Below are 9,709 nucleotides of genomic sequence, written 5' to 3' on the forward strand. Positions count from 1 at the left end.
ACCACCACCTGCTTCTGCTGTATGAGATATGATGACATACAGTACAGCGTTACTGTGGAGAACCATCTACTCCGCCAAGGAGTAGAGCTAAAAAAACAAAACAATAAAAACCCTCAGTGAATGAGTGTGGGGTCAGTGGTAAAGTGCAAATGATGTCAGTTTTTCTCTGTAAACAATTTCTAAAACAGATGGGAATGTGTTGTAAAAGGGAGAGAAATGGAACCAACATTGGGCAGCAACAACAAAATGCTGCTGTTGATATGTTTATGTTTTCTCCTCTCTCCAAAAGGAAAATTATTCATGATTAGTCAGTACAGACAGCATGATTGCCTGCATCACTCATCAGCCCAATGGAAACCTTGGGAAACATTATGCTACCCCCCACCCCCCGAACCATCTCATTCACAGCACGGAATAAAGACTGCAGACAGCTTAAAGTAAGCTTGCCGTTGTCTTTTTGCATAGAGACGTACTGAGTATGATGCATATTTGACTTGGTAATGATCACAAGAGACAAGTGAAAGCAGACTCCTGTCAGCAGCTGATGGTTTATTATTTGTTACAATGTAATAGATTGGATTATCAGCATCTATAAACAGTCATATTCTTAATGTTGCTTGCAATATGAGCTGATTTTTTTACATCAACTGTCAGATTTGAATATTTTGTGTTATGAAATCATCTGGTATATTGCCTAGCTTCTAAAAGGTCTGAAAATTAAGGAATGCATATCGTATTATAGCTTGGCATTTTATTTCCCAAATGTTCCAGTCAATTGTTGTGAGAGTGATCATCTAAACTGGTTCCATGGTATTATGTGAAGTGGGCACAAAACTGAAATCATCATGTCACTGCAAACTGTACATTTATTTTATCACAACAAGCATGACTTTCAAAGAAATGTATTTCAGTCTTACTTTTTGCTTTTTTGGTCCTCTGTTTTGTTTACTCCTGCCAGCTTATATAAAAGGTGGTGAAAGTGTGTGTTTATACATTATTGATTTGTTGAGAAGTAACAGATGCTCGTCTGTGGTATTATGCAGCTGTAGGTCACAACAGAAAGGTGGTGAGGCCTCAAATCCATTTCATCCCCAAGGTGTTTGCTGTGCTCCCTTTTAGCAGAAGCACAGACGTAAAAAGAATAGACTCATGGAATGATAGTTTCAATAAATAAAGGTTAAGGCTGAGAGTGTTTGTTATTTAGAATTATTAGAAGAAAATGAAGGGGACAAGGGTTACGATCTTTTGCATTTTCATTTGTATTGTATTGAGACACTGGCCAAGGTGTTTGGATTTCTTCAGCTGTTTAAAGAGTTCTTTTTTAAAAATTCCGTTGAAAGATTCTGCAGCTCAGGTACATCGGCACGAAGAAAGTTGGAGCAAAGTTCACTTACCTGATGAAGAAGTTTTCTCTGATTAGCACTGAACTCACTGTTGGGTTCAGCATGTTCTTTCAGAGGAGCTATGGAGGAGAGATCAAAGCAGATGGTGCTGTCGAAAATTTCAGGCCAACATTGTACTGTATACTACACAACAAATTGCCCGTCTACAACAAGTTACACCTGACATGGCTGTTCCTGAGAGATGCGTGTAATGCAAACTTGTGTCATATAATTTAAGGAATTCAGAAAGACAATAATATCTTCTGGTTGGTCCTGTTCTGTTTGTGCCTGGGTGGATGACTTGTTGCCAATGGCTGCACAAATATTCATCAAACACAGTCGGCGGCCATTTGTGTGTGGACACAAATGTCTCAGTTTCACATGCTGTCAGACATGCTGAAGATTACAGCATAGAGGAATACAGTTTAAATCAATTTTGTTAACATGTCATGAAAAGAGTCTTTATGTCGAGTGACAGGTGACAAAGTCTGCAGCAGAAGTAAGAAGGGTTTTCACGTCCAACTACGGGTATTTGTCTACATGATCCATCTTTTAAAGGCTACTCATTCATTGTCCGTGTTTAAAAAAAACCAAACATGCAATGCATTGTATTAAGACTGCTTTGCATTTTGATCAACTTGTCAGGATTGCCTCACCTAAACCTCATTTTCATTAAGCTGAGATCTCACTGAAGTGAACCTGGGCCATCCTGAGGAGGCATATAACAACTACAAACCCTGGAGAAGAATGTGCCCTTGTAAATGTCCCTCCAAAGCAGCTTAACAATGCTGCTGTAAGCACAAGATTTTATAACATTGCTAATAAAAGTGTTGCACAATTATCTTTATTTTCAGTCAGAGACTATCTGTTGTTTCTGTGGTGTTGCAGCATCTTTGAGGTACAGGTTAATGTTGGATAGTTTTCCACATAGCTGGAAAATGAATGGTGATCGACACTAACCTGTTATGTGAAAATTACACTGATATTTAATTTCAAACATCTTAAATCATATTTTTGAGTTTAGAATTGAATCAGGACTAGTAATCTCTTCGAAGAATATTTATAGTACAAGCACCAGTGATTGCAGAGTCTCTGATGCAGACCAATTCCATCTGGTTTTTTTTGTTTGTTTTTCATCCATTCTTCACTTTACATCGTTGGGCTAATATATCACTCTGTGTGTAAACTGTGAATTCTTCCTTTGGCATGAAAGCTGTGACGGACGGTTATTCACTCTCAGCTGCTGCCAGATGAAAATCTCTGAGGATGTTATTTTCTTCTTTTTGTGTTTTTTTTTTCCTCACAGCAATATCCTGCAGTAACAGCCATCAGTTCTGTTTGTTGTCTTAGTTTCAGCTGGCAATTAGGTATGCCACAGTGCTTTGTATGGATCTAGGACTTGATTAGCTCTCTGATTTCTGTCTGGCGGGGCCAGCCAGCACTGACACCATGACACAGAGGCAGCACACACTAATTAAAAGAAGTGTCTGAGTGTAACGTGCATATTTATTTTAATGAACACAGATTTTGTAGGCTCCTGCCTTCAGACGCAAGGTGTAAGTAAAGCTAATCTGTCTTACTCATTATATGTGTTGGAAGAGCAATGATGTCATTAATGATGACTGAATGGAGTCAACAAAGGAAGGCAGAGAGGAGGCAGAGAAGGCCATCAGAATTAAATGACTGATGTTTACTCCTTTAAAGAACCATCTCTTTAAAGCAGTTTGTCACCACCACAATCCTCTGGGAGTTATGTGGGAAGGAAAGACTTCTGTCCTTGACCCCAGCAGAACCAATTCAAATGTGTTTCACTAGTTTGAATGTTTCCGAGGGCGGAAAAAAGAAACAGTGAGGCTGTAACTGAATAAAACCTGTAAAATGTAAATGTGTGAAAAGTGAGTCTCGGTCCATACAAACACTGGTAAAAAAAAAAGGAGTTTTTCCCTCCTTCACCATCCCCTATTCACAGAAAACTTCCACCCACAGCACAAGTTCCACTTTGACAGCTACAGTAACAGTACACAGGTTATAGGTGCTACATACTTGCTTTATTGTTTTTTCAAACCACTTTGAATACTCAAATGTGCTTGCCTGCTAAATAGCTCGGAGTACAAATTTTCTGACTTCATTGACAGTTTTTCTTCCCCTCATTCAAGGATAACAAGCTTTCACATGTTCTGGGTTTGCCTATTAAAACCACTGGCCACTGTCACTTTGCCATTCCATATGATGAGGTCTGCAAACTACTCTGCATGTGGGTTACCAACAGGTTAGTTTTGCAGGCGTGATTTCCTTATCCCTTTGTCTGCGTTTTGTTTATTTTTGACAGCATTTTGGTCCTGAACATGCAGCCCTCTGATTTCATAACACAGAGACTGTCCTTATTAGTGTTACTGTCACTGCAACACCTCTTTGAGGTTCACCACATATCCGCACTAATTCATAGTGAAGGTACAAGCTGGGTGTCAGGCAGGTGTGAAATGCAACTGAAGGGAGTAGAATATAACCAAACAGCACTGGCTGCTGATTCTCAAACACACATCCAAAGAGGCTACTAAACTGTATCAACACTATAATCACCGAAACCAACAGTTAAAGAATAATGCTCGCAGGAGAAAACAGAGGGTGTGGAAAAGGATTATGGAACACTGCGAAGAGGCAAAGATCACATGCAATTATGACTGCAGGAGTGGCAGAATATCATCCAGTTTATCTGTGAAGACCTGCTAAAACAGTGAAAGAGGGCTTGACCACAAAACTTAAGGCATTTTTAAACTGTTTTCTCACTTTTGCAACAATAACCATAGATGGTGGGGAAATGGGTTCTCCTTTGAGATACAAGCTTCTATATTTTCTGTTTGCTTACTGACCAGATGTTGAGAGAATTATGCTGAAGTCTGTCAAACTCTGCATATTGAAAAATTACCATGAATAATTCCAGTCAACAGTATGTTATGGGATAAATAATTAATCCATTAATTTGCTATACCCACTTAATCCATTGGTTGGGTCACTGGAGTCTATCCCAGCGGTCATTGGATCAGGTGGGGTACACCCTAATATGCATGTTTTTGGAAACTGGAGTACCTGGAGAGAACCCACACATACACAGGCAGAACATGCAAACTCCACACAGAAAGGCCCCAGCTGGGAGTTGAACCTGGAACCCTCTTGCTGTAAGGCAACAGTGCTAACCACCACACCACACAAAACTATTTCCTGAAGCCCGGAAATAGTTTTCAAATATTGCATCGCCCGAGGCATCTACAGCACAGTAGAGACGTGTCCTGCACAGCCTTTTTTGTGTCCTAACTGGTTAACAAACTAAAGACACATTCTTTTGATGCTCTTTAGAACAGTGCCTACAGACAAAGATAAAAGTCATGTACTGAAACAACACCACAAGTAGGTTTTTGAGGTAATATTTACCATATTCATAAAGGGACATAACATCTTCATTGGAAAAGCCATAGAGGATAGTACTGAGCCATTTCATATCTAAATCATCTCAATCTGTGCTTGAATTTGGCTGTTCCATCACCCTGCATTTCTTCTGTTTGATGCATCCCTTCATGGATTTTATTGATTCAATTTTAATTCATTTCAGTTTTATTTGTATAGCGGAAAATGTATTTGAATACTTCAAAGATACAATACAATTCAAGCCAGTTAAAGTTCAGTTCATTATAATACAATTATAATCCAATCAAATCCAATTAATTAAATTCCAAATTAGTCAAATTCATACATACAAAGCCGATTTTAAAAAAAGTTTCCAAGCTAAAGAAACCAACAGATTACAAGAAACTTCTCTTCGAGCCAATCTCCCATCCTGAGCATGCACGAGGAGAAGCATAAGGAGAAAAAACTCTTTTAACAGAAAGAAACCTCTGGCAGAACCAGACTCAGGGAGGGCGGCCATCTGCTTCAACCAGCTGGGGTTTGAAAGGACAGGAAAGAGGAAACAACCAGCAGCATAACGCCAGACCAGGGATACCTGCTGAGAAAGAGGAACACAAGTTAATGACAGCAATAATGCCATTTGTGCATGCAGAAAAAAGAGACCAGAGTGAGGAAAGGTGCATCATGAGAGGTCCCCCAGCAATCTAAGCCTATGGCAGCATAACTATGGGATGTTTCAGGGTCACCTGAGCCACCTCTAACTATAAGTTTTGCCAAAATGGAAAGTTTTCAGCCTAATCTTATCAGTGATTCAGCCTAATCAGTGACGTTAACCAGCCTAATGGTAGAGGGTGTCTGCTTCCCGGACATATACTGGCAGCTGGTTCCACAGAGAGGGGCCTGATAGCTGAAGGCTCTGCCTCCCATTCTACTTTTAGAAACTCTGGGCACAGCCTTTAATTGGTGTGACATTCAAATTCATACAATATCTTTCTGATTGTAGAAAGCGCTACAGAGGTTACCTGCAATACTGGACATGTTGGTAGTCATTTGAAATCTACTCTACCTTTAGATGGTTTTCTGTACACTGAAATTATTCATTTCAAATGTGATACCGTGACAGGATGTAGTATTTTATACAGATGGATTAAATAACACAGGCTCCATTTGTCACCTCTTAAGAAGATAATGATCAATGACACCTAATCAGTAAAAAGTACAACTTTTCTGAGCACCCAATCGCCTTCTGACATTATTCTGATTATGAAAAATGTCAATTTTATATCACATTGATGTGAGTGTGTCAGGCTTATCTATAGGTACCATTTCCAAAACAATCAACTGTTGTTTCACATGTGCTGACAAGATCAACATTTTCTGTGATGTTTTCATGTAGCAATATTCATATGTTAAAGTGTGTAGGGTTTTATTTTATTTTGACATCACAGCTCTTTCCGGCTACTAAATGGTAACTGCAATATTGCTCATAATGGTGGGGATACACACTGCTCAACAGGTCTGCTACCTGCTGCTGGAGGATACAGTTCATGTAATACTAGAAGCAAAGATAACAAATCAATGTGACAACATCTACTGTGAGTGCTGCTGAGCTTACAGCAGTGAAATGTGGAGAAAGGTGTTTGTGAGGCCAAACGACAGAAACAGAGAGATGGACTGACTGAGTTTGGGAAGTCAAAAGGCAAAAAATGAGCAAAAACGGATAATATGAAACAGAGAGATGTATTTGAGTGCAGACAATACATATGGAACTGCATTCACACTCGCTGGGAAAAGGAGATTTTCAAGTTTTGAATTAAAGAGAAACTTACTGTTGAGTGGGAGAAAAAAAATCTTAAATTGGAAAAATGTGGTTGTCAAGGAAACCTGAACAAATCTCCACATGAATTCATTCTGAAAGAGCACAGCATTGCGCCCATGTGATTGTGTCTTTTGCTCTCCGCTGAGGTCTGCTGCTCTCACTATGCCATCTGGAGGCCAACGTCGGTGACACATGCGCTTAAGAGCTTAAGCTCTTAAAAGTCTTAGTGTTTAGAGACAAAAAAAACTTTAATGTGACTAGCTTTAATGAGTTCTCAATTTGATTAATATACGTTATGATATTTGAGTGAAAAAGTCTTCCTTTAAGATTTTCCTGATGTTTATTCAGAAGATTTTGTACAAAAAAAAAGAAAATAAAAATGCAGTGATCCAATGTAATTCTGACATGTCATCAGGTTTAAGAAAAGAGGAAAACATCTTTAACACAAAACATCAAATTTAGTCACCTATGAAACCAATGCACTGAAGAAAAACTAGTGATCTTTACCAGCCAGTACAGTAAAGGTGAGAGATGTCAAGACGGCAGGGGATCAGACAGGTATTAAGCCTAAAAGGGAGGGAGCGAGGGATGAAGGAGTGTCAGGGAGAGAAACTGCCGTTCAGACCTGCACTGTCCATGCAGAAGGTTTCAGCTCTTCGCCGTTTATGACCGACACTCATTTGCATAGCTTCTAATGGTGGCTGACATTTGTGGCTGACTAAAGGCCACAATACTATCCAGACTTACCAGTGTGTGCCTATTCAAATTAGACATTATGTCTCTACTCTAACTGTGCCATCACACTGTTTGTCCGCTTCAAACATTTTCTTCAAGAATTGTGGAAGAATTTGGGGCAAATATCCCCTGTCCAAAGGTGTCTGATGCATGCTGAGGGGTTAGAACTAAAGAAGGACCAATGCAGGAAGCAGTCCAGGACTGGAATAACGTACAGTATAGCTGGGGAGATGAGAGGTGAGGAGATGATCGGGTTTCTGAAAATGAAGGATTGACAGAACCTCCCCAGGTGTTAAACCTGAGATGATTAGATGACACTTTGATGTGGAAAGTGGGTTGGTGCTGTGCTCCTTACAAAGAAAGAAGTTCATTCAAATGTGTAGTTCATCTACTTCTTCAACTAAAAACAAGCGAGCTCACATTTTGACTACTTTTCATGAACTTACAGCATCAGTAAGAGAGATTATTCTTAAGTACACATATACTGAAAAGCACACCTCTCAGAAGGTAAAATAAATATAATGCATTACATGTTTTCTAAATGTTCAATCAACCTTTTAAAAGTGCATGTGAGGTTACATCTTTATAAACGAAAATGTTCTCAATTTGCCACAAGAATTATCAAAATGTTATAATAATACTACTAGCCCATTTGCAACAGCCCGCATACAGTCTAAAGTATATGTGGGTAGTATAATATGTGTATGAAGACAATATACATATTGTGCAAAACTTTCAAGCTTCATGTTTTCCTTCAAACACTGAAGCTGTGAACCTGCACAGCTGCAAAGAGCCTTACCCAGAAAAACTGCAGCGGCATTAGTCAGTCATCTCCTGTTCCCCAGCAATAGCAGAGAGATACAGTGTTTTCCCACATGTTACCAGGCTCTAATCAAACAGTAAACAAATCACAGTTTTGTTGGCTAATTACAGCCGAGATGTGTCATCTGATTGTGGAAATGGAGCTACAAGCTGGGATGTATTTATCACTATCTCTATTTTGGAGGAGGCTATAGCTGAACTTCCTTCATTTGCAATCACATCGAAATATTCACTTTGTTTTGAAAGGCAAAAAAGACAAGGACACTTTAAGGTTTCAGATAGATCTCAGAGAAAGATTTTACTCAACACATCTTATACTTTTTAGTCCACCATAGAAATTTCAACTCAAGAACTTGCAGCTCAAGTCTCCAGCAATTAAGAAGTGAGATAGGAGGACGAGCAGCACCAACTTTTCTGTTTGTCCTGCTTTTATTTTTGTAGAAGTTTTGAATAAATAAAAACCGCGGTGTTTTCACTGAGCTCCTTCTTCTTGTTATGGTGGAACATCTGTACTTTCTTCACCCTCCCAGAGCTACACAGTGCTCACTGAATCATCTCCAACAGCAGAGGAGAGGGGTGCAAAAAACCTCCATGACAATTGCTTCGGCCCCATAACACTCGATGACAGTGTTGATGAAGACAAAATGGACATGACATTTTGGCCATCAGTCAGAGGCAATTGCATGATAATATCTGTTTTTATTTCCTGATTTCAGTTCTTTCCAACTCAGCTTACTGAAGGCTTGATGAGTTTTCCCACGTCCTGCCTGGATATAGACATCAAACATCTTAAATATTCTGCAAAGATAGCTCATTTGAACTTGTGCCTCTTCAGAAACTCGTTTGCAAGATTTGAGTCCTCAAATGCTTTCCACACACCACAGTGCCTCTGTTAGTTTCAGGTCATTTCACCCAGCATCAAGCAGCCATGCATATCATATCTGGAATGGCTTGAATAACATTCTTTTGGCTCCTCTCAAGGAGAACAACCAGTAAATTAAACGTTTTTATGTGCTGCCATCAGTCTATTCAGCCAACATCTAAAATGAAAGCAGTAGTGATGATAATGATAGGAAGTCAGGTGATGTGGTGACGGAGCCGCAGTGGATTAAAACACAGAAGAACAATGACGTCACACCACTTTCAAAAGCTCCTTGACACAAACATCCTGAGAGGAAAAGCTGCTCCTCCTGAAAAACAAACAATGAATTTTCCCCTGTCCCCCATACAGGTTATTATTCAGCCTCCATACACCAGATTCAGTGGTGGTTACTTGGCTTTTGGACTTTTTTGCGCTCCCAGAACAAATTCATTTTAAAGGGAAAGGGTAAGAGAATAGTATATCGCCACAGTCTGATGGCTCTCAACATCAAATACATTTCCTTACACCACTCAAAAGCAAAGCCAGCATTTACAAACAGCATTTGCTTATAAGAGAGCATAAGAATGAGACAGGGAGCTCCATGTGGTCATGTTCTCTTTCTTCAGCACTTTGAGAATACATGCTTATTTGCAAAGTCATCCAATGAATTATTTAAAAATCTACTGT

This window comes from Leuresthes tenuis, unplaced genomic scaffold (assembly GCF_036924035.1).
Source record: "Leuresthes tenuis unplaced genomic scaffold, fLeuTen1.0.hap1 SCAF_10, whole genome shotgun sequence".
Classification (NCBI taxonomy): domain Eukaryota; kingdom Metazoa; phylum Chordata; class Actinopteri; order Atheriniformes; family Atherinopsidae; genus Leuresthes; species Leuresthes tenuis.